Source organism: Lissotriton helveticus, chromosome 12 (genome assembly GCF_964261635.1).
Source record: "Lissotriton helveticus chromosome 12, aLisHel1.1, whole genome shotgun sequence".
In the NCBI taxonomy this organism is placed as follows: domain Eukaryota; kingdom Metazoa; phylum Chordata; class Amphibia; order Caudata; family Salamandridae; genus Lissotriton; species Lissotriton helveticus.
In genome coordinates, this window is record NC_136073.1 from 447819263 (window position 1) to 447845712 (window position 26450).

Below are 26450 nucleotides of genomic sequence, written 5' to 3' on the forward strand. Positions count from 1 at the left end.
TTTACTGCTTCTTCTAGTGATTTTTGCAGAAGGCCCCCCAGTCTATTCACCTCTTCCGTGAGGTGATCTATTTTACTTAGGAGAGGTTTAGTAATAATTTTAATTTTACTATCTAGGGCGTTTAACAATTTCTTAAATTGGTCTTCGTCCAAGAGTAACTTCCCTCCTGAGATTCCCCTTATATCTTCACCAATGTTTTCCAATGGGGATGCATCAGGGCGTTTTTTACTTGAGCGAAGCCCGCCCCGTTTGGATAGGCTCTTCTCCCCCCCTTTAACAGCTCTTGGAGCTGGTACCGGTGCTGGTGGCTCCTCTTCTAGCAGTATTATTTCTTCATCGGGTATATTCTCAGAGGCGGAGTCTACAATAGCTACAAGTAGCTGAGTTAATGAATTATTCTCAGGTGTCTGAAATACCTCATTGCTAATGTCAAAGGCGGATGTGGGTAGAGGCGTATTATCAAGTAGCAGTTCAGGTGAGAGGCTCAGCCCCAGTGAGGATCTCCTGTCATTATTAATTTTTGCAACCTTCTGGACCATGTAATTATCTATGGTGTTAACTGCTATAATCGATTTTGCTTTGGACATGATGAAAGTCAACGCTGAGAATAACGGATAAATAAAGTCATATGATACCAGAACACAGGATGGCTTTTCGGCAATTGCAGCTTCAATATAAGTAAGAAAAACTTACAGGAAAATATTTGAGCAGAGTTCTGGGCCCTGTCCCTGTCTCTTCCTGCCGATGAGGGCCGTAGAGGGCCCGCCCTTTGCCCAGGCTTCACCCCGGGCGTCCCGCACGCGTCCAGCGAGGCGGGGCGCAGCGCTGCTTTTGTGCGCCTCCTGGTGCTGGCGCGGTGTCACAGAGCGCGCCGCCGCGTAGGCAGCCGGGAATTGTAGTCCCGGAGCGGCGGCGCGTTTATCAGCGTTAGAATGACTCCTGGCGGTGGCGGCGTGCACTCGAGTGGATGGCAGCCCCTGTGTGACTCCTGGCGGTGGCGGCGTCTATCAGGTAAGTGGCGGCTTTCCTCTGCTCATTTCCCCCACTCCGCCGGGCGCAGCGCTGCTTTTGTGCGCCTCCTGGCGCTGGCGCGGTGTCACAAAGCGCGCCGCCGCGTAGGCAGCCGGGAATTGTAGTCCCGGAGCGGCGGCGCGGTTTGTCAGCGTTAGAATGACTCCTGGCGGTGGCGGCGTGCACTCGAGTGGATGGCAGCCCCTGTGTGACTCCTGGCGGTGGCGGCGTCTATCAGGTAAGTGGCGGCTTTCCTCTGCTCGTTTCCCCCACTCCGCCGGGCGCAGCGCTGCTTTTGTGCGCCTCCTGGCGCTGGCGCGGTGTCACAGAGCGCGCCGCCGCGTAGGCAGCCGGGAATTGTAGTCCCGGAGCGGTGATGCGGTTTGTCAGCGTTAGAATGACTCCTGGCGGTGGCGGCGTGCACTCGAGTGGATGGCAGCCCCTGTGTGACTCCTGGCGGTGGCGGCGTCTATCAGGTAAGTGGCGGCTTTCCTCTGCTCGTTTCCCCCACTCCGCCGGGCGCAGCGCTGCTTTTGTGCGCCTCCTGGCGCTGGCGCGGTGTCACAGAGCGCGCCGCCGCGTAAGCAGCCGGGAATTGTAGTCCCGGAGCGGCGGCACGGTTTGTCAGCGTTAGAATGACTCCTGGCGGTGGCGGCGTGCACTCGAGTGGATGGCAGCCCCTGTGTGACTCCTGGCGGTGGCGGCGTCTATCAGGTAAATGGCGGCTTTCCTCTGCTCGTTTCCCCCCACTACTTTTCAGTTTGGTCTTAGATTTATGCCACAGTTGGTGAATCCCTACAGGGGTGTTTAAGTGGGAGATGAATGAATGTTATACTTGATAACGTTGTGAGATGCAAGGTATAGGTGTTGTAAATATACATTTGTGAACTTGAGTCCAGGGGAATTCTCTTTGCTTTCCTTAGACAAGGATCAGTCCCCCAGGATCTAGCGAGCCACCTCTCTTTTTTGTCTAACAGCCCTATTCAGGCCCAGGTGCTATCCCCTCCCACCACTCAAGATGCAGATGGAGCTATTCAGCCTAGGGATGACTCACCCAGCCTCTAGGACCCATCCCAGCCCCTGTCACTCACAAACCAGACAGTCGATTCACAAACAGGCCAAGGCACACAGAAAGGTTAGACAAGAAAACAGCCACTTTCTAAAAGTGCTGTTTTCAAACACAGGATTTAAAAAACATCCTTTCTAAAAGATGTGTTATTAAATTTTGAGTTCAGGGATACCAGACTTTAATTTTCTATCTTGCGCCTATGGGAAGATATGCAGGTAAACATTATACACAGCATTCCCCGTTATAGCCTATGGGCAACATAGCCTTTCAATGGTGAACAACGAAAATGGCTGTAATTCACTACCAGAGCATGTCACCCACACTAGTACATGCTCTACATTTCACATACACTGCATCCTGCCGAGGGGGGTACCTAGGGCCTTCCATAGGGGTGTCCAATGTGTACAGAAAGGGAAGGGTTAGGCCTGGCCAGTGTAGACACTGGTCAGGTCAGCATGGCAGTTAGCAACTGCACACAGGCACTGCAGTGGCAGGCCTGAGACACCATTTTAGGGCTACTCCTGTGGGCGGCACTATCAGTGCTGCAGGCCCACTAGTAGCATTTGAATCACCAGCCCTGGCACACTCAGTGCACTTTACTAGGGCCTTACTGGTAAAACAAATATGCCAATCATGGATAACCAATCACAATAACAATTTATACAGAGAGCATATGCACTTTAGCACTGATCAGCAGTGGTAAAGTGCCCAGAGTCATATTGACAACAACCACAGGTCAGAAAAAATACAGGAGGAAGAAGCAAAAAGTTTGGGGATAACCCTGCAAAACGGGCCATTTCCAACAAAGGTAAAGTGCAGACGGTTTGTCTAGAAGGCTCATCGCATGGGCAAATCTTGATAGATGACCTGTCACACTGGCTAGAGGGAAGCACAAATACTTCGATAATACTAATTTTAAAATTTAGTGCCTGACTTAGATCTGTGTGGTGACGGTCCCGCCGTCACTTTTTGAACAGACTCACCGCTAAGCATGAGCGCAAAATCCGCTCCGATCGCGGATTTTGCGGATTTTCGGTAAATCCGCGATCCGCGAACTCTCGCGAATTTACCGAGAATCCGCAATCCGCGATCAGAGCGGATTTTGCGGTCAAAAGTTCAAACCTAAATAATTTACGATGGCGCCGGCAAGCTGCCAGCGCCATCCTCAAATGGTTACTTAATTAGCTTCGACAGGAAGCTCTAACAGATAAGATAAAGCAGGGGCTCGAGCGCCTGCTTTATTTTATCAGTTGGAGCTTCCTGTTGAAGCTAATTAAGTAACTTTTGCAGGATGGCGCTGGCAGCTTGCTGGCGCCATCGTAAATTAGTTACATGGTGTGTCTTTCTTCGTGAATAAATATGTGCCCTAGTTGAAGCTTAAATTCAGTGACTCATTCATCAGCCCAAAAATAATCACGTGGCTTTCACGTGCGCAATCCCCGTGCTGTTCCTGTGACCAGGGGCTTCTGTCTCTTAATCTGCTGCTCTGATCGGTCTCTGACCTTTTGTATTCACACAAGGGGCATGTGCTCTCGCATGGAAGCCCCGTCCGTTTGGCCCCGCCCACACACTCGAGGTGTGCACCCGCCTGTCTTCCCGCCATTTACCCACTATGATGGACATTTCACTCAAGGGACCCCTGCGCACTTCGGCGCGATTGCATAGTAACACACACTTGGTCGCTGGAACTAGTTGAAGCGCAAATGCAGTGACTCATTCATCAGCCCAAAAAAAATCGTGAGCGTTGGGAGGCTGGGCAGATGTGCCTTCTTCCCAAATATACCATCGGAAATCCGCTGTGATGCTGCCCAGAGGCATTTGCATCTTTGGCTTTCACGTGCGCAATCCCCGTGCTGTGACCAGGGGCGTCTGTCTCTTAATCTGCTGCTCTGATCGGTCTCTGACCTTTTGTATTCACACAAGGGGCATGTGCGCTCGCATGGAAGCCCCGTCTGTTTGGCCCCGCCCACACACTCGAGGAAGCCCCGCCCCCAAATCCGCCAATCCGCAAAATCCGCGGATTTTGCGGATCCACTATCCGTGAATCCGCAAATTCGTGAATCGTGGATCCGCAAAATCCGCCCATGCTTACTCACCGCCTTCCTACTTGATGGTCCACAAGCTCGATTTAGATGTTGGTGGATCCATGGATGAAATGCTGCTGGAATCCCGCCAACTTCGCCAGGAATTCTCTCTTGCATTGACTGCGCCATAGACCAAAGTTGCTGGAGTCTAGCCAAGATGACAACTGACCTAATCACCATTTGGTTTTCCGTCGAGACAACTGTGGCAGGGATACCTCCAAGTTTGAGTTGGAGGAATAGAAGAAAATGAGGTAAGAAGTTGGCTCTTTTCTGTTTACCACTTCTGTTTTTGACTTGGACCCCATCGTTCAGGTCCCTTCCTTGATGCTCCAACTCCACCACAAAGCCAAATGACTCCGTTGTCACTGGTATCTAAGGTAGGCAATGTTTACAATTGTTTTACTATGAATCATGTGTTGACAATTACTGTAGGCTTGTGTCTTTTTGCATTGCTCTTACAAACAATTTTTTTTCGAGTGAAAGGAAATCAAGATTCACCCTCTCTCTGGTGGCTATATGTCAAAACTAACCCAAAATAATCAAATTTTCCTATTGCTTACTATAGGGATGGCCTTCGTTTTTTTTAATTTGTATTTTTTACTATTTTTCCAAGGCGTTTAGGGGGATTTCTATCCACTATGGGGTAACCCCCAAAATCTGTCCTCTAAGGATGGAAAGACTGGCAGGCCTATTAGGTGTGGGGACACAGCTCGATGCCTAGGCATGCAGCCACCACCACTTCCCTTTCTCCTAAAACAATCTCCCTTATGTCTAATGGACTTTCTGCCCTCTGGGGGAGCATATTGTGGGAACCCCACCCCCTGTATTTCCCCTGGGGTTCAGAAAGACGTCTGGAGCGATTATGGTGCTGGAGCATGGCCTGAAGCCAAGGCAATTATATATTATGTTTCCATGGGCTTCCAGCCCCTCTGTTTGTTGGTGATTGGGATTAACCATTTCTGGGGGTCACTCTCTCCTCTTTTGTGTCAGGTGGGTGGATCCCTGCTTGGCAAATGTGATCATGTGGGGATCCCAATGCAGGGTACTACTGAAAAGGGGATATGTTCCCCTTTCCAGTGGTTTGTCACCTACTTAGACCAGTGCTAGGGGCCGAGAAATGCCACCTGAGCACTGATCTAAGTGAAACTTTTTGACTCGAATGGTTTTGACTTTACTTAATCAGTGTGATGTCGGTGCACTGTGAGTGACACTGATAAATACATTTGGGATCAGGACTCAAAGAAAGCTCTTCTGGTATGAACAGGCTTTATTTTTTTTTTATCAAAGCCTTCTGGTATATGCACCAGGATTTTGTTTAACACTGTGTGGATGAACTGTTCATGTCCATTGCACTGTGACGAAGTTATGCAGTTAAGTGCTCTTTTTGTTTATTAGCTATATCTGTTTTATTATCAAGTAAGTAAGTCAAGTAAGTAATACATAGTTAGCAAGTCAAGTAAGTAATACATACCATGTATATTCCAGTTTAAAGTTTTTTTTAAATAGTTTATGCTCTTGTTTCAATCCAGCAATTTTACTGTGTACAATTTTGAACAAGGGCTGTTATAAATCCACCTCATGTCAGTCTTGGAGCATAACAAGTATGTATCCAAATTGGATACCTTATATACCATACATATCAAGACAGCCTAACTTATTAGTCTTCGTAAAATAATATTGATATTGAAATATTTAGAAAAGACAGCAAAGGTATAGGCAGAACTATGTTTTCCATTGCCCTCACAAAACTGTAATACTGTATATTAGCAACAAATGTCTCAGAAAAGACGTCTCACTTTCCCATCTCTTCTTTACAGGATAAAATGAAATATACAATATCTGATGTGTATGGCACTAAAAAAATGTGCACAACTTGTTTCCAAAATAACCAGATATTCTGTGAAAAGTGACCAATGTGAAGGAGAATATTCTGCAGATATCTTTCCATTTCCACATAAGATACACTACTGTGAGGCAAACAACAAGACACTGTGTTTGTGTTAATAGTTTTCCTGTGTATTTGCAGATAAATAGTCGTATGCAAGCTTGCATTTATACAATCATGCCCTCTCAGTTGTGCCTGTGTTCACTGCCCCTTCACTACCCAATTTACACATTTTGCACCACTGCTGAAGCATTATATCTTCATTGTGCCTCAATGGGATCAAAGCAGCAGAAGAAATTGATGCAGGTCATGGTCATTAAATCCATACTGGTAAACATACCTCAATTTGTAAAAAATAATAAAAGGATAGGAAAATAATGAATGTTATTCCGCTAAAATGAAAAAAAATCTTTTAAAGGCATCATTCGTAATAAACAAAAAACATAATCAATAGAAGGCAAATCTTCCCAAAGGCAAGAAGGGTCGCACCCAAACAAACTGTCGGAATAAATACAAATATATGTTTCCAGTAAAGTTTGAGTATGAACAGATGCACTATAATATATAGTGAGTTCAAAGACCTGCCAAAACTGTATAAATGTCCTCTTAAAAATATTTTCTTCCTATGGCTTCCTCATGGGATATGGTTGTAAGCCCTTCCTCGGCATATGGCTGTAAGCCCCATCCGTGGCATGAACCCTTTTAAAGCTGGTGAAGAACAGTAAGATACCTTGCCACCCCCAAAGGCTCAGCATCTTTCTTCTTCTGCAAGTGTGAAGTCTTGATCAAATTCAGCTCATGTCTCTTGCATGGAATCGTTCTTGCTTTAACAAGCTCCTTCAAAATCACCGGTGTTCTGTTATTGAGAATATCAAGTACCTTCTCTCTGCGCTGTATACCCGTGATATTTCCACTTTATGATAACACATATTTTATCGATGTTTTTTTCAAACAAAACATAGAATATAGACTATTCCAATTGCAACGCATAGACAACAGTACATTGCATACAATAACAACAAGGCTGTATATTGGCGGGGCATCTTCAACCCTTGTCTAAAGTATGCTCATCACTTCCGCCAGATCTTTTTCTGCTTTTGTGGATACCCTTGTGCCTAGCACAGTGGCAGTTTCCATCATGGCACACCAGTCCACATCTTTTTACCAATCGACCAGAGTGGGACCATGGGGTGACTTCCAGATGTGGGCGATCTCCCTTTTCGCAACCAGGGTATTGACCGCTGCCAAGATATGTTCAGCTCAAGGTCCCCAAGGTCCTCCAGTATACCCAAAAGGCTGATTTGCGGAGTTAGTTTCACCTCCCTCTCCAGGAACCGGAAAAGAGTTGCCTCTACTTCCTGCTAAAATCCCTGCAGGTGGGGACAGGATGAAAGTATGTGAAAGAAGTCAGTGTGTGGGGCAGGACAGTGAAAGCAAGTGGGGTACGAAAGCTCCCCCATGTGCCACAAACGCCAGGGTGTGAGGTAGGATATGCAAGTAGTATAGTTGGGAGAGGTGCAGTCTGGAGGAGACTGTGATCTCTCGGGGGGCGGCGTGCGGGTCTCGTCAGTCCACCTCCTCCAGGGGGCCTAACCATACCTCCCACTTCTGCTTAACGGAAGGTAAGTTCTCTGGGGCATGAAGGACTAATGTGCAATAGATGCTGGAATTTGTCCCTTTCCAAGGTGACCGATGAGTATCTTGGCCTCAAGTGGAGAGCAGTGGAATCTCGCAAGTGACAATCCAGCAGCTGTAAGTGTTTGTGGAATTGGGAGCCCTCTAGAGAGAATTATGTTTGCAGTTCTATAAAGGAACGGAGGTGTCCATGCTGCCAAAAATCCCCAAGGGAGGTGAGTCCAATTCTTTTACACCCCCTGAAGCCCTCAATGTTTTCAGTGTGATGTAGCCAGCGCCCTTCCCACAGGGAAGTGAGTTGCGTAATTGTCTTGTGCTATTTTGTAAAGTTCAGGGAAGCCTGCCAAATGGTGAGTACTGCTGCAGTCAGGCAAAGAAAGAAACGGGGTATTGGATTACCATACAGCAGCCCAATGACAGTGTCCAAGCCCAAGAGCGCAACCTCCAGTCGATAAGAAGGGTCGTCCCAACCACCTTTCAGCCAATCATTAATGACCGTTAGTTGTGATGCTCAATAATAGAGCAAGAATTTGGCGGACCAAAGACTACCAACATACGTCACTTGCCAGGCTCTACCCAGTGCTATGCAAGAACGGCGATTCACCCATAAGAGTTTGCGAATGGAGGCTTTAAGGGTCTGAAACCAACTGTTGAGGATGAAATATGGAAAGTGCTGGAGGGTATAAAGGTACAGGGGGAGGACTATGATCTTGAACAAAGCTACTCTACACAACACAGTTGGTGGTCAAATGTGGCCCTTGAGGCACTCCTATAGGATGTGGAGACAAAACTTCGGTGGGACCCCTGTGAAATTCTGGAGCAACAACTGCAACTTGCCCAGGCCTCCATGGGTCTCCCTCGAAGAGGCGTGGCAGTGCTGGAAGGCCTCAATACAAAAGGTATATGAATGGGGTGACAAAAGTAGCAAATTGTTTTACTTGCAAGCCACCCATAATCTGACCTCCAGAATTGTCCACCAAATAGTTGACTCAACAGGTCGCAGCAGCATTTGCAGCATATTATCGACAGCTCCATGCCTGGCTGCCACTGCTGCTGGCCGAGCGCAACTACCCAATTTTTAAAGACATTCCCTTGCTGCAACTCTCCCCCACCCGCCTCTCTGATCTGGAGGAGACACTAAAATCTGAAGAACTTGTGTCTACGGTAGTAGATATGAAATCCGGAAAAATTTCCGGGCCTGATGGGTACCCCTGGAGTACTACCAGAAATATGGCGACGCACTTAACCCCTGTCTAGTAGAGATGTACTCGGAAGTACTTGTCATGGGGCACTTCCCATCTGAGGATTGACACTGCTACATAGTGGCTATTACCAAAGCTGTGCAGCAGTTGGGGCAATGCTCTTTATACTACTCAATCCCCTTAATCAATGCAGAACCCAAGATCTATGCTAAGATATTGGCCATCCAGCTGCTGAAGGCCCTGCCAAACCTGATCCACCCAGACCAGTGCGGTTTTATGTAAACCTGGGCGGAGTATGCGGAGTGGCACTCTGCGGAGTTCCACGGAGTTAAAAAAAAAACTCAGTAAAACTCCACTCTGCCCCAGCCCCACAATTTTTTTTAAAAGGGTAAAAAAACACAGGACTAGCTGACTGAATCAAAGGAATTCTTAGAATCAATTAGGAGAAGGGTATGTAGGTTACTTTGCATTGTGGCATAGCCCAAGGCCGTTGGAATGTGCTGTGTACAGTGCCTAGTGATTTGGTTAGGCATGAAACGAAGCCCGGGCAGCGTTTTCCCCTCCACCAGCGGAGTTTTACCAACTCTTTGCTCTGCTGGGAACGCAAAGTTGAGGCATATCTCTGATTCCATGGTGGAAAAACACTTACCATCTCCCTGTTATCTGCAGGCTGCCCTCCTCCTCTCCATGTTGTCTGCTCCTTGCCATCGTCCGCCTCCTGGCGCTGCCCGTCGCAACGTTTTATGTCTTGCAGTTCTAGCAAGACGTAAAACATAGGGGGTTGCGACTGGCAACATGAGTAGGAGTACGACGGCAAGGAGGAGACACTGCAGTGAGGAAGAGGGCGGTCAACAGACGACAGAAGAGAAGGTAAGTGTGTTTCCGCCATGGAATCGGAGTTTTGCCTCAACTTCACGTTCCCAGCGGAGCACAGAGTTGGTAAAACTCCACTGGTGGAGTGGAGTACTCTGCCCGGGCTTAGTTTGCTGCCTAACCAAATCACTAGTCACTGTACACCGTGCACTCAGACAGCCTTGGGCAGTGCCACAACACAAAGTAACCCGCAGACCCTTCTCCTAATTGATTCTAAGAAGTCCTTTGATTCAGTCAGCTGGTCCTTCCTTCTTGTGATCCTCAGGAAATTTGAGTTTGGCTGATTGTGAGATTGGTATATGCCACACCAATGGTGCAGGTGCAAGTTAATGGAGTACTTTATGATGTGTTCCCGAGTGGAAGTGGGATCCAGCAGGGCTGCCCCCTCTCCCCGCTCTCTTTTTCTCTTGCCATCATACCATTGGCATGCCTCATTTGCATTGTTGCACAGATAAAGGGAATGTGGTGGACTGCTCAACTCGATGACAGAATCAAGTTATACGTGTACAATATTGCTGTGGCACCTGTTTGAGGTAGCTATTGCGCTCAATTAATGTTTATTATTATTAACCTCCCCTTAATCAAACAACCACATCTAGCAAGCCCCGAGCACAAGAAATCCTCCACCTCTACGAAATGGCCTCCAGTCTATGAGTAAATTACAGTAAGTCCCTCCTCCTCCCGATCCATGGGGAGGGTCTTACGATGGAATAGCAAGGGTCCATATTCATTCGGCGGATGAGCTTTCAATACTTGGTGTTGGAACTGGCCCTTCTTGCAGGGTCATCCTCAAACTTTTTGCTTCTTCCTCCCTTATTTTTCCTGACCCGTGGCTGTTGGCAATAGGACTCTGCGCACTTTACCACTGCTGATCAGTGCTAAAGTGCATATGCTCTCTGTGTAAATTGTTATTATGATTGGATATACATGATTGGCATATTTGTATCACCATGAAGTCCCTAGTAAAGTGCACTGGGTGTGCCAGGGCTGGTGATGACAAATGCTACTAGTGGGTCTGCAGCACTGATTGTGCCACCCACATGAGTAGCCCTAAAATGGTGTCTCAGACCTGCCACCGCAGTGCCTGTGTGCAGTCTGTGAACTGCCATGTTCTCCCGGTCAGTGTCCCCACTGACCAGGCCTAACCCTTCCCTTTTTGTGCACATTAGTCACCCCTATGGAAGGCCCAAGGTACCCCCCTGGGCAGGGTGCAGTGTATGTGAAAGGTAGAGCATGTACTGGTGCAGGTGACATGCTCTGGTAATGAATGGCAGCCATTTTCATTTTTCACTATTGTAAGGCTATCTTGCTCCATAGTTTAACATGGGGGATGCTGGCTACAGTGGCTACGAGCATTTCTTCTCATAGGAACAAGATAGGACATAAGAGTTTAGTATCCCTGAACTCAGAATTTAATAACACATCTTTTAGGAAAGGTTGTTTTTAAATCCTGTGTTTGAGAACAGCACTTTTAGAAAGTTGCTGTTCTCTTGTCTGACCCTTCTGTGTGCCTTGCCCTGTTTGTGTATTGACTGTCTGGTTTGAGAGTGACATGGGCTGGGGATTCCCCAGGAGGCTGGCTGAGTCAGCCCTAGGCTGAATGACTGCATTTGCAACTGGAGTGGTGGGAGGAGTTAGCACCTGGGCCTGAATAGGGCTTTGCCTGCCTTCCACAATGCTGGCTCCACCTCCTGCTGGGCGGCTGGACGACCCTGCCCCTCACTCTGAAAGGAAAGGAGAAGCCAAGAAAGCCAGGAAAAGAAAGTGCTCAAGCAACACCCAGGACTGGTTCAGACCGGGCTCAGGGCCTACTTGCACAAAGAAAAACAAAGACTTATAGGGGTAAAGTACAGGACCCTTGACAACAGAAAATTAGATCATCCTGGAATCAAGAAGGAACCTCAGCCAAGGAGAAAGCTGAAACTGAAGAAGGAAGATTGTCCAGCTGTTGCTCTGCTGGATTGCCCTGCTGTTGCTTTGCTGCCAAGGAGAGGGGAAGGACTTTGCTTTGTGCTGTGTCCCCTTGCTTGAAGGAATCTCAAAGGGCCTGAGAAGAGCTGGCTCCCTGTTTTTGAAGTCCCAGGAACAAAAGGACTTCACCCCCAGCTTCCCTGAACTCTGCTGAGAGAGTTCTGCCCTTCCTAGAGTGCTTGGGCCAGTTGTGGTTCCTCTGGAAGTTGTACCTGTTCTGGGAAGCTGGAAACTAAGATTGAGAGACTTTTGCAACTGAAAAGTTATCGCATCGCTCGCTGCGGAGCACATCCCCGACAGTGCAAAGAGATTCCCGCCGCTACGGAGGTCGACATCGTCGCAGTGCCTGTTGCTGCTGCCTAAGACGACGCATCCTTCGATTGCGGGAAGATCACCATTGCTGCGAGCTCCATCGCAGAGCCTGTCATCGGTGAGGGAGATCGCAGCACCGCAGGCTTGCGGACCGCATCACGTCGCTGCGCGCATCGTTGCAGAGCCATCGCATCGAGGAGCTGCGAGAGAGAGGATCGCCGCTGGATCGCGCATCGTCGCCCCGGAGATCGTCGCAGCCCCTACAAGATCATCGCATCGTGCCTTTGCGAGAACAAACTTCCTACGGAACCTATTCACCGGAATCTATACAAGTGGCCTCCCTCCCCATACAAACCGGATTCGTTGCAACACGCCCGCTGCTGCAGCGGGGCTGTCGCAAACACCTCCCCAGGGTCTCAGGAGCAACGCATCGCTTGTTTTCCACCGCACCAGCTTCTGCTTTTGGAACTTTGTCACAATTAAAGGTACTGTGAGCTAAACGTGCCGCAACTGTGAACTTTTCACGTAACTGTGGATTATTTTATCGCAACCTAAAGAATTTTGTCGCAACCTTAAGAACTCTTTTGAAACCATATTCTTGAACTGTGTATGTTGGATTTTTGTCATTTTGGTCTTGTGTAGTTTAGATTAAATACCTTTATTTTTCTAAACTGTTGTGGAGTCAGTTTGTGGTGTTTTCACTGTGTTACTGTGAGTGTTGGTACAAATACTTTACACATTGCCTCTGGTTAGCCTAGACTGCTTGTGCCAAGCTACCTAGAGGGTGAGCAGGGGTTATCTCAGAGGGTTTCCTCCTTACCCGAACTAGAAGCAAGGGTCCCTATTTGGACAGTGGTACCTACCCCTGCCAACTAGAGACCCCCATTTCTAACATTGTTGGTCAGCGGTGGGAAATTGAACTTGTATTTGTACTAGACCCACAGTGATTGGTGTACATCGCTAGTGAGTGCAGACCACTACGCCACCACATACTGTTTATTTTTTCCGGTGTCCTCCTGGAAGTATTTTTTGGATATTGAGACTCTGGCCAGTGTTGCACCTGTAAAATCCTGCGAAAATGGATGTCAACTTTTTCCACCTGTGCATCTACACAGAAGAGGAGATAAAAGCCTTTTGCAAGAAGAGGGGGCTGCCCATGGAGAAAGGTTCCACAAGGACGGATCTTGAGGCATGTCTGTATTCCCATGAGGCCAGAATTTGGGAAGCAACATTAGCAGATGATTCTGAGGAGGAGGACTTCTCTGACAGTGAGGAAGAGAAAGATGAGTGGCTCCATGCTACTAAGCAAAGTTGCACAGAATTAGACCGGCTAAGCAAGGAAGGTATGATCCGATGGGCCTTAGCTCAGAAAGAAAAATGGGAAGCTCAAGGAAGGAGCTTTGCTGAGTTGGAGGTGGAGTCCGGCTCAGATGGTGGCAGCATGATTATGATATCTAGTGCAGAGAGAGAGGTACAAACACCCAGAGATGTGGCGCCTGACTTGAGGGAGGGGGTCGACATACACCAGGGGGTTCAGGTTTATGATGTAGTTCCAGTGGAGTGCAGTGTCCCTGAAGTAGATTGGGGGACTGGCACAGGGGACCATATTCCTAGTGGTGGGAGGGACACTCTACTGACTCTAGATGAGAGGTACATGGTAGAAGCCTTGGTGTGTGTGTGTGAAGACCAGCCAGAAGAATGTGGGTTGTGTGACAGAGACAGTCAGATACTGTCTTGCCAGTCTCAGGAGAGTGGTGTGGGGTACCTGTGTGAGGCACTGGAGGGTGAGGCAAAGGGTAGCTTGGTTAACAACTGTGAGGGGCTGTGTGATTCATTTGTTGGAGAGCATATTTTAAGTCCCTGTTTTCCAGAGCTATGCCAACACCCTGGGAGCGTTAGTTCTCTGACCACAGAGAGCTTGCATTGGAGGCAGACCTCTTGGTGGATTCCAAAGGGTCTGAAGAGGCATTGGGGAGTGATCCCGAGAGGAGTGGCTTAGATGTCTTCCAGGCCTGTGAGATGGAAGAGGTTCAGTGTAGCCCAGTTAGGTCCCAGTATAGTGGGAGGGGTGTAGGGGCTCATGTCCGGTCTCAGTGGAGAAGGAGTGAGTGTGGGACGGTGTGTCTCACGGTGCCCGAAACCCAGTCTCAGGGCCTAGAGGGTTCCTTAAGAGAACACCTGGTTGGGGACCTAGACTGTACTAGTAGGCCATTTGAGGAGGATCTCCTTGTGTCTGGTGACCGGGGAGTGCCTGTAACCAGGCCTCCATCGGTTCTGGTGCCTGGCAGTGCCACTCCAGTTGGGAGGGTGCAGAAGTCCAGACTGAGGGGTGAGAGGGGGAAGGAGTCCCCAGTGGGAGAACCATTGGGTCAGGGACCAGTCAGAAGGGCTGAGTCCCAATGAGTGACCATGGTGACCTCACTTCTGTCCTGGGGGATCTTCTAGTGCTGTCAGGTGGACAGGGGTCAGGAGACCTGCACCAGGCAGACTGTCACAGGACACATGAGTTGTGTGTCACCCTCCAGGGGGTACTGTGTGAGTCCCCAGAAGTCCTGTCGTGCCAGGGAAGTGTACAAGCACAGGTATTGGTCCCTGGGTTGGGAGACCAGGTTCAGGATCTGCCTGACCTGGAAGGATGGACATCTGTAACCAGTGTCCTGACCAGTTTGGCTTCCATAGGTACCCCTCCAGTAGGGAGGGTGCAGTGCTCTGGAAGAGGGTGCAGAGGGAGGGAGTCCTCGCCTCTGACCCAGATGCAACCTGAGAGGTTAAACCCTAGGTTGGGAGACCAGTTGCTGGAGGGAGATCCTGAACTGGTGAGTGAATGGTGCGGGACACCTGCCACAGGTGCCCTGGCTATTCTAGAAGGGGGTACCGCTCCAGGTGGGAGGGTACAGAGCCCCAAGGAAGAGTAGGACCTGGTGTGGGGAAGCCCACCCCAGCCTCCTTTCCAGCCGCTGGATACCGGTCCAGGATTGGTGGGTCAGTGCCAGGATGTTAGACCTGACCTGACAAGAGAGGGAGTGGACAAAGGGTGCCAAGCACCTGGGGCTACTGCCCCCCACCCTCTGACGCCATAGAGGTTTGAGAGCCCTGAGAGGCATAAGGCCTGGGTCTCATACCTGATCACTGCCGGTGGTCACTGTGGCTTGCTGTCTGTCTGTTGGGACACACCGGTGGGCAAGTTAAGTGTAGGTGCTGCACAGGTGGTGCACACAGGTGAGGAGAAAGGTTCCACATGGATTGGCATGGTGGACCCTGAGAGTATGGATAGAGTGATTGAACTGGGTTTAGGACGGCATAGAACAGGACTGCCCTGCTGTGTGGGCCAGTTTCCATGTTCTATCGCCTTAAGCAGGGAATACCATTGAGGTATCGTTTGGTCTACCCTAGCTTTAGGCTGGAAGGGGGTTGTATTGGAACTGGCCCTTCTTGCAGGGTCATCCTCAAACCTTTTGCTTCTTCCTCCCTTATTTTTCCTGACCCGTGGCTGTTGGCAATAGGACTCTGCGCACTTTACCACTGCTGATCAGTGCTAAAGTGCATATGCTCTCTGTGTAAATTGTTATTATGATTGGATATACATGATTGGCATATTTGTATCACCATGAAGTCCCTAGTAAAGTGCACTGGGTGTGCCAGGGCTGGTGATGACAAATGCTACTAGTGGGTCTGCAGCACTGATTGTGCCACCCACATGAGTAGCCCTAAAATGGTGTCTCAGACCTGCCACCGCAGTGCCTGTGTGCAGTCTGTGAACTGGCATGTTCTCCCGGTCAGTGTCCCCACTGACCAGGCCTAACCCTTCCCTTTTTGTGCACATTAGTCACCCCTATGGAAGGCCCAAGGTACCCCCCTGGGCAGGGTGCAGTGTATGTGAAAGGTAGAGCATGTACTGGTGCAGGTGACATGCTCTGCTAATGAATGGCAGCCATTTTCGTTTTTCACTATTGTAAGGCTCTCTTGCTCCATATATTAACATGGGGGATGCTGGCTACAGTGGCTACGAGCATTTCTTCTCATAGGAACAAGATAGGACATAAGAGTCTAGTATCCCTGAACTCAGAATTTAATAACACATCTTTTAGGAAAGGTTGTTTTTAAATCCTGTGTTTGAGAACAGCACTTTTAGAAAGTTGCTGTTCTCTTGTCTGACCCTTCTGTGTGCCTTGCCCTGTTTGTGTATTGACTGTCTGGTTTGAGAGTGACAGGGGCTGGGGATTCCCCAGGAGGCGGGCTGAGTCAGCCCTAGGCTGAATGACTGAATTTGCAACTGGAGTGGTGGGAGGAGTTAGCACCTGGGCCTGAATAGGGCTGTGCCTGCCTTCCACAATGCTGGCTCCACCTCCTGCTGGGCGGCTGACGAACCTGCCCCTCACTCTGAAAGGAAAGGAGAAGCCAGGAAAATAAAGTGCTCAAGCAACACCCAGAACTGGTTGAGACCAGGCTCAGGGCCCACTTGCACAAAGAAAACAAATACTTTTAGGGGTGTAAGTACAGGACCCCTGACAACAGAAAATGAGATCATCCTGGAATCAAGAAGGAACCTCTGCCAAGGAGAAAGCTGAAACTGAAAAAGGAAGATTGTCCAGCTGTTGCTCTGCTGGATTGCCCTGCTGTTGCTTTGCTGCCAAGGAGAGGGGAAGGACTTTGCTTTGTGCTGTGTCCCCTTGCTTGAAGGAATCTCCAAGGGCCTGAGAAGAGCTGGCTCCCTGTTTTTGAAGTCCCAGGAACAAAAGGACTTCACCCCCAGCTTCCCTGAACTCTGCTGAGAGAGTTCTGTCCTTCCTAGAGTGCTTGGGCCAGTTGTGGTGCCTCTGGAAGTTGTACCTGTGCTGGGAAGCTGGAAACTAAGATGGAGAGACTTTTGCAACTGAAAAGTTATCGCATCGTTCGCTGCGGAGCGCATCCCCAACAGTGCGAAGAGATTCCCGCCGCTACGGAGGTCGACATCGTCGCAGCGCCTGTTGCTGCTGCCTAAGACGACGCATCCTTCGATTGCGGGAAGATCACCATCGCTGCGAACTCCGTCGCAGAGCCTGTCATCGCTGAGGGAGATCGCAGCACCGCAGGCTTGCGGACCGCATCACGTCGCTGCGCGCATCGTCGCAGAGCCATCGCATCGAGGAGCTGCAAGAGAGAGGATCGCCGCTGGATTGCGCTTCGTCGCCCCGGAGATCGTCGCAGCCCCTACGAGATCATCGCATCGTGACTTTGCGAGAACAAACTTCCTACGGAACCTACGCACCGGAATCCATACAAGTGGCCTTCCTCCCCATACAAACCGGATTCGTTGCAACACGCCTGCTGCTGCAGCGGGGCTGTCGCAAACGCCTCCCCAGGGTCTCAGGAGCAACGCATCGCTTGTTTTCCACCGCACCAGCTTCTGCTTTTGGAACTTTGTCGCAACTAAAGGTACTGTGAGCTAAACGTGCCGCAACTGTGAACTTTTCACGTAACTGTGGATTATTTAATCGCAACGTAAAGAATTTTGTCGCAACCTTAAGAACTCTTTTGAAACCATATTCTTGAACTGTGTATGTTGGATTTTTGTCATTTTGGTCTTGTGTAGTTTAGATTAAATACCTTTATTTTTCTAAACTGTTGTGGAGTCAGTAGTTTGTGGTGTTTTCACTGTGTTACTGTGAGTGTTGGTACAAATACTTTACACATTGCCTCTGGTTAGCCTAGACTGCTCGTGCCAAGCTACCTAGAGGGTGAGCAGGGGTTATCTCAGAGGGTTTCCTCCTTACCCTAACTAGAAGCAAGGGTCCCTATTTGGACAGTGGTACCTACCCCTGCCAACTAGAGACCCCCATTTCTAACATCGTTGGTCAGCGGGGGGAAATTGAACTTGTATTTGTACTAGACCCACAGTGATTGGTGTACATCGCTAGTGAGTGCAGACCAGTACGCCACCACATACTGTTTGTTTTTTCCGGTGTCCTCCTGGAAGTATTTTTTGGATATTGAGACTCTGGCCAGTGTTACACCTGTAAAATCCTGCCAAAATGGATGTCAACTTTTTTCCAGCTGTGTATCTACACAGAAGAGGAGATAAAAGCCTTTTGCAAGAAGAGGGGGCTGCCCATGGAGAAAGGTTCCACAAGGACGGATCTTGAGGCATGTCTGTATTCCCATGAGGCCAGAATTTGGGAAGCAACATTAGCAGATGATTTTGAGGAGGAGGACTTCTCTGACAGTGAGGAAGAGAAAGATGAGTGGCTCCATGCTACTAAGCAAAGTTGCACAGAATTAGACCGGCTAAGCAAGGAAGGTATGATCCGATGGGCCTTAGCTCAGAAAGAAATATGGGACGCTCAAGGAAGGAGCTTTGCTGAGTTGGAGGTGGAGTCCGGCTCAGATGGTGGCAGCATGATTATGATATCTAGTGCGGAGAGAGAGGTACAAACACCCAGAGATGTGGCGCCTGACTTGAGGGAGGGGGTTGACATACACCAGGGGGTTCAGGTTTATGATGTAGTTCCAGTGGAGTGCAGTGTCCCTGAAGTAGATTGGGGGACTGGCACAGGGGACCATATTCCTAGTGGTGGGAGGGACACTCTACTGACTCTAGATGAGAGGTACATGGTAGAAGCCTTGGTGTGTGTGTGTGAAGACCAGCCAGAACAATGTGGGTTGTGTGACAGAGACAGTCAGATACTGTCTTGCCAGTCTCAGGAGAGTGGTGTGGGGTACCTGTGTGAGGCACTGGAGGGTGAGGCAAAGGGTAGCTTGGTTAACAACTGTGAGGGGCTGTGTGATTCATTTGTTGGAGAGCATATTTTAAGTCCCTGTTTTCCAGAGCTATGCCAACACCCTGGGCGCGTTAGTTCTCTGACCACAGAGAGCTTGCATTGGAGGCAAACCTCTTGGTGTATTCCAAAGGGTCTGAAGAGGCATTGGGGAGTGATCCCAAGAGGAGTGGCTTAGATGTCTTCCAGGCCTATGAGGTGGAAGAGGTTCAGTGTAGCCCAGTTAGGTCCCAGTGTAGTGGGAGGGGTGTAGGGGCTCATGTCCGGTCTCAGTGGAAAAGGAGTGAGTGTGGGACGGTGTGTCTCACGGTGCCCGAAACCCAGTATCAGGGCCTGGAGGGTTCCTTAAGGGAACACCTCGTTGGGGGCCTAGACTGTACTAGTAAGCCATTTGAGGAGGATCTCCTTGTGTCTGGTGACCGGGGAGTGCCTGTAACCAGGCCTCCATCGGTTCTGGTGCCTGGCAGTGCCACTCCAGTTGGGAGGGTGCAGAAGTCCAGACTGAGGGGTGAGAGGGGGAAGGAGTCCCCAGTTGGAGAACCATTGGGTCAGGGACCAGTCAGAACGGCTGAGTCCCCAATGAGTGACCATGGTTACCTCACTTCTGTCCTGGGGGATCTTCCCGTGCTGTCAGGTGGACAGGGGTCGGGAGACCTGCACCAGGCAGACTGTCACAGGACACATGAGTTGTGTGTCACCCTCCAGGGGGTACTGTGTGAGTCCCCAGAAGTCCTTTTGTGCTAGGGAAGTGCACAACCACAGGTATTGGTCCCTGGGTTGGGAGACCAGGTTCAGGATCTGCCTGATCTGGAAGGAAGGACATCTGTAACCTGTGTCCTGACCAGTTTGGCTTCCATAGGTATCCCTCCAGTAGGGAGGGTGCAGTGCTCTGGAAGAGGGTGCAGAGGGAGGGAGTCCTCGCCTCTGACCCAGATGCAACCTGAGAGGTTAAACCCTAGGTTGGGAGACCAGTTGCTGGAGGGAGATCCTGAACTGGTGGGTGAATGGTGCAGGACACCTGCCACAGGTGCCCTGGCAATTCTAGAAAGGGGTACCGCTCCAGGTGGGAGGGTACAGAGCCCCAAGGAAGAGTAGGACCTGGTGTGGGGAAGCCCACCCCAGCCTCCTTTCCAGCCGCTGGATACCGGTCCAGGATTGGTGGGTCAGTGCCAGGATGTTAGACCTGACCTGACAAGAGAGGGAGTGGACAAAGGGTGCCAAGCACCTGGGGCTACTGCCCCCCACCCTCTGACGCCATAGAGGTTTGAGAGCCCTGAGAGGCATAAGGCCTGGGTCTCATACCTGATCACTGCCGGTGGTCACTGTGGCTTGCTGTCTGTCTGTTGAGACACACCGGTGAGCAAGTTAAGTGTAGGTGCTGCACAGGTGGTGTCCACAGGTGAGGAGAAAGGTTCCACATGGATTGGCATGGTGGACCCTGAGAGTATGGATAGAGTATGGATAGAGTGATTGAACTGGGTTTAGGACGGCGTAGAACAGGACTGCCCTGCTGTGTGGGCCAGTTTCCATGTTCTATCGCTTTAAGCAGGGAATACCATCGAGGTATCGTTTGGTCTACCCTGGCTTTAGGCTGGAAGGGGGTTGTATTGGAACTGGCCCTTCTTGCAGGGTCATCTTCAAACCTTTTGCTTCTTCCTCCCTTATTTTTCCTGACCCGTGGCTGTTGGCAATACGACTCTGCACACTTTACCACTGCTGATCAGTGCTAAAGTGCATATGCTCTCTGTGTAAATTGTTATTATGATTGGATATACATGATTGGCATATTTGTACCACCATGAAGTCCCTAGTAAAGTGCACTGGGCGTGCCAGGGCTGGTGATGACAAATGCTACTAGTGGGTCTGCAGCACTGATTGTGCCACCCACATGAGTAGCCCTAAAATGGTGTCTCAGACCTGTCTGCAGTCTGTGAACTGCCATGTTCTCCCGGTCAGTGTCCCCACTGACCAGGCCTAACCCTTCTCTTTTTGTGCACATTAGTCACCCCTATGGAAGGCCCAAGGTACCCCCCTGGGCAGGGTGCAGTGTATGTGAAAGGTGGAGCATGTACTGGTGCAGGTGACATGCTCTGGTAATGAATGGCAGCCATTTTCGTTTTCACTATTGTAAGGCTATCTTGCTCCATAGATTAACATGGGGGATGCTGGCTACAGTGGCTACGAGCATTTCTTCTCATAGGAACAAGATAGGACATAAGAGTCTAGTATCCCTGAACTCAGAATTTAATAACACATCTTTTAGGAAAGGTTGTTTTTAAATCCTGTGTTTGAGAACAGCACTTTTCGAAAGTTGCTGTTCTCTTGTCTGACCCTTCTGTGTGCCTTGCCCTGTTTGTGTATTGGCTGTCTGGTTTGAGAGTGACAGAGGCTGGGGATTCCCCAGGAGGCTGGCTGAGTCAGCCCTAGGCTGAATGACTGAATTTGCAACTTGAGTGGTTGGAGGAGTTAGCACCTGGGCCTGAATAGGGCTATGCCTGCCTTCCACAATGCAGGCTCCACCTCCTGCTGGGTGGCTGACGACCCTGCCCCTCACTCTGAAAGGAAAGGAGAAGCCAGGAAAAGAAAGTGCTCAAGCAACACCCAGGACTGGTTCAGACCGGGCTCAGGGCCCACTTGCACAAAGAAAACAAAGACTTATAGGGGTAAAGTACAGGACCCTTGACAACAGAAAATTAGATCATCCTGGAATCAAGAAGGAACCTCAGCCAAGGAGAAAGCTGAAACTGAAGAAGGAAGATTGTCCAGCTGTTGCTCTGCTGGATTGCCCTGCTGTTGCTTTGCTGCCAAGGAGAGGGGAAGGACTTTGCTTTGTGCTGTGTCCCCTTGCTTGAAGGAATCTCTAAGGGCGAGAGAAGAGCTGGCTCCCTGTTTTTGAAGTACCAGGAACAAGAGGACTTCACCCCTAGCTTCCCTGAACTCTGCTGAGAGAGTTCTGTCCTTCCTAGAGTGCTTGGTCCAGTGTTGGTACCTCTGGAAGTTGTACCTGTGCTGGGAAGATGGAAACTAAGATTGAGAGACTTTTGCAACTGAAAAGTTATCGCACCGCTCGCTGCGGAGTGCATCCCCGACAGTGCGAAGAGATTCCCGCCGCTACGGAGGTCGACATCGTCGCAGGGCCTGTTGCTGCTGACTAAGACGACGCATCCTTCAATTGCGGGAAGATCACCATCGCTGCGAGCTCCGTCGCAGAGCCTGTCATCGCTGAGGGAGATCGCCGCACCGCCGGCTTGCGGACCGCATCACGTCGCTGCGAGCATCGTCGCAGAGCCATCGCATCGAGGAGCTGCGAGAGAGAGAATCGTCGCTGGATCGCGCATCGTCACCCTGGAGATCGTCGCAGCCCCTACGAGATCATCGCATTGTGCCTTTGCGAGAACAAACTTCCTACGGAACCTACGCTCTGGAATCCATACAAGTGGCCTTCCTCCCCATACAGACCGGATTCGTCGCAACACGCCCGCTGCTACAGCGGGGCTGTCGCAGACGCCGACCCAGGGTCTCAGGAGCAACGCATCGCTTGTTTTCCACCGCACCAGCTTCTGCTTTCGGGACTTTGTCACAACTAAAGGTACTGTGAGCTAAACGTGACGCAACTGTGACGCAACCTAAAGAATTTTAACGCAACCTTAAGTACTCTTTTGAAACCATATTCTTGAACTGTGTATGTTGGATTTTTGTCGGTTTGGTCTTGTGTAGTTTAGATTAAATACCTTTATTTTTCTAAACTGTTGTGGAGTCAGTTTGTGGTGTTTTCACTGTGTTACTGTGAGTGTTGGTACAAATACTTAACACATTGCCTCTAGTTAGCCTAGACTGCTCGTGCCAAGCTACCTAGAGGGTGAGCAGGGGTTATCTCGGAGGGTTTCCTCCTTACCCTGACTAGAAGCAAAGGTCCCTATTTGGACAGTGGTACCTACCCCTGCCAACTAGAGACCCCCATTTCTAACACTTAGGCTTTCACATCTCCACAAATCTGGACATGGCCTGGCACCTCAACTTCATGTCCCTTGTCCCGAAGTGGGACTTCTTAAGGAACGACTACCCCTAGATAGTTCGAGTGTATTGGGCAGGTAGAGAGGAATGTTATGGCGAACAGCCTTGTGTGTCATGCAGACTATCTTCAACTGGATTCTTGCTTCAAATGGGAGCCACTTTAGATGTTTTAGGCCTGTATGTTATTTCTACACGATAATTGCATTAATTTGCACTTATTAGAAAGTGCTCTTATTCAGTTTAACTGTTTTTTTAATGATAAACATGATATCTAACTGTTTTGGATGTGGAAACGCAGTGGTTTCCTCAACATGTTTTCAAAACGGAGTATATGTTGCACTCGAAGAAAAGATTTTGGCTTGATGAAGCCAATTGGGCCAATGCACCATTGATGTCGTTCATGGGCTACATCTCTGAGTTTATTGGTATAGTAAAGATATGCATTAAACTAACCAAAATAGAGCTCACACTGACCTTCTACATTCTTCCAGATAGCTGGATATTGGACCTCTCATGAGAGAGCCAAAATAGACTTGAGAGATAATGACTAGTGTCCATCTTTTAAAATGCTGCTCACACAGTTGGGATTAGCTGCTCTATCCAGGAACATTACTAAAAATCCCCGCTCTCTTTGACTAGATTGTAAGCCAGTAGTGCATCAATGATTAGCGTGATGAGTTTTGGTTTATAAAGATCTTGAGCACTAATACAATATTAATTTGACCATATTTGTGCTGCGTTGTGTACTTTGTTATTTGCAATATTTCTCAGAACTAGCTCTGAATGAGATTCAGAGTTTGGACTATACTGCTGGGCCAAGTTAATTACTCCACTGCAAGCTGACCCACAATAGAGCCCATCTGCATTGTATCAGCATTTTTCTGATAGAGGAAGGAAGTACCAGAGAAATATCCATAGAGGTATTAACTGAAAAAACACTGAGAAACCTAAGCATGATCTTGTAAAGGGCGAATGGGAACATGCAGAAGTAGGGCACTAGTCAAACTTTGAAGATTTGGAGGGAAGGGACCAATTTTGCAGTGTAATTTATGGGCAAGACCCAAGGAGAGCTCTTGCAGATAACAACTTAATTCTGCCATTCTAAAAACACTCAGAATGATGTGCATGGGTCTGAGCCAGCCTGTGTGCTGGTACTAGGAGATCACGTTATGGCTAAAGGAGTGATATATGTTAACACTGAAAGAGAGCAGGCGGTAGAACAACGGTACACCCTGCTAAGTATGACATTGCAACTCAAAAGGTATGGCTATGATAGGAGAATTCTCCTATCTGGGCATTTGCCCAAACTCTAGGATCTGCTAGTAAGCTATTCTTATCAGATGAGGAAGCCTTATCTGCATTTTGTGGCATGCGTCATCATCAGCAACCTCATTTGGCCCTAGTAAGATACACTACCATAACGGACATGATGAGGGAGTTCTTCATAAATCTTAGACGAGGTAAATCCAGGATCCAGATAAATGTAAAAATACCTTGAGGTAAACCTGATAAAATGCCTTTATTCAAGGGTACCTCAGGTATGATTAAAAAATATTGTATTGGGGGCGTGTCCAAGATGGCGACGGAGTGAGACGTACTTGAGAGTCCCTCCGGCCCCACGAGTTATGTTTAGCGTTGTTTAGCCTCCCCTGGGTGCCCCAGATCATCGTCCTGCGTGCTGCCTGGCCTCAAGAGTTGGCCGGGGGTATTTGGGGCTTCCTCGTGCTACCTGCTACTGTGGTGGGAGATGGAGCTTGCTAACGCGGCCTGCCGGACTGAAAGCGCGCGCACGGCCCAGCGCCCCCTGGAGGCGAGTGACTCCGGAGGCTGTGTCGAGCGGGCTGAGACGCCCCGGGCCCCCATGTACCCGGCCGTCTCGGGCAGATCGCCTGCGCCCTACCTTCTGGGGGCTTCATAGCCGGAGGACGCAGTGACACCTTTCCGGCCACAGGCGCAGAGCGAAACTGAAGGGTAAGCGCCCAGGGCCGGCGGCGGTGGCCCAGCGGTGAGCACGGGAGAGTGTCGGGGCTCCGAGGCCTAAGGGGGCCCGATCGAACATTGCTCCGCCTGAGGGTGGCCTGTGGAGGAGGGGCCTGCCGCTGGCATCCGGGGGGCCCGGGATCCTGTGGGCAACGACTTGGCCTCTGAACAGCGACCCTGGGGCCTGGGGGAGCCCCGGCTTGATGGCGCACAGGCGGAAGGAGGCCAGGAGCTGAAGAGCGGCCACCCGCGCCCTGCGAGACCAGTGACCTGCACCCAGCTCTTCGCAGCCTCTGGAGCGGCCCAGGACGGGCGGACTCAGTCATCAGCGACCCCGTGAGTACGGACGGCGAGGGACGGGACTGCGGATCTGAAGGGCGGCGCCTAGAACAATCTAGCTCGGGATTATAGGCTGGCGAAGGTCCGATACCTGGTTGTGGAGCGTGATCCTCCGGCCAAATGTACACTGCATCGTTAGGGGTGCCTACATAGCGGGGGAGGAACGTTGCATGGTGCCCTGGAGCCCCCTAGCATTGTCACCGCACCGCACAGCACCACCCCAGAGCTAGATCACAGGAGGGAACGGGCTGAGAGCTTGTGCCGCCCGAGGGGGATCATTGAGACCGGAGGAAGCAGCACCCCTACCTGACTGCTCGGCGAGCTGTGGAAGCCCCCATCGCCTATAAGTGCCCCTGCTGGTCGGTTGTGGTGGGATTGGACGTGACACTGCTAACTGCCGGATTAACTTGTTGCCCAGCACTGAACATCCGGCCTAGACGGGCCCTCTCGTGTACAGACTGCAGGACCGAGTGGCGTGGGGGACGGTTGGTGCAGTGTGCAGCCCAGTTCGACCGGCCCCTCCTCCCACCAGCGGCCAGATAGCAGCGACCGGGGACACCTTTGATCACGACCTGCAGAGGCCTGAACGGAGAGGACATCCCTGATCTACACGTCCCGGACCACAGGCGCCATGACGGGCAGACCCCGCAAAGATAAACCCGGAAAGGAAGGCATTTCCAAGGGGACAGCGTCTGCTACACCACCGGGGCCGAGCAAATCGCCCCCCCCCTGGGATATGAGGACGCACCAGCTACCAAGGCCTTCGCGGTGGAACTGTTCACTGCTATTAAAGAGGACATCTCTGAATTACGCTCACAACTGACCTCAGACCTCCGCGTGGTCCGAAGGGATGTTGACGAGGTGGGAGAGTGAGTGGCCACTTTAGAAGACCACCATTTAGGGATGGCAGAAGATGTGCACCGCCTCCAGCAAGACGTGCTCCGCCTCACGGAGCAAAACCTAGACCTCCAGGCCACTGCAGAAGATCTGGAGAACCGGTCCCGCCGCAACAACATCCGTGTTCGGGCAGTGCCTTGGTCTGGAGAAGGTAAAGACCTGAGTGAATATGTGGAGGGCCTTTTCAGACTAGGGCGAAGAAGACACTCAGGACATACGCATGGACAGAGTTCACCGAGTCGGCCTGCCTACAGGGCCGAAGTCACCACCCCCGACATACTAGTCTGTGTCCACGACTTTCAACTAAAAGAACGTATACTCCGGAAAGCACGAGAGAGCGGACTCCTGCGGTTCGGGGACCACCAGCCCCAACTCTACCAGGACCTAGCGGCCTCGACGCTACAGAAACGCAGAGAGTTCAGA

The 26450-nt window shown here is 50.2% G+C and overlaps 1 protein-coding gene across 1 annotated transcript in view; it reads right to left on the reverse strand.

Annotated features, from left to right (window-relative positions):
• Nucleotides 1–26450, reverse strand: part of LOC144797807 (dipeptidase 2-like) — a 516642-nt gene that overhangs the window by 281675 nt on the left and 208517 nt on the right. The gene's annotated exons all lie outside the window — the stretch shown is intronic.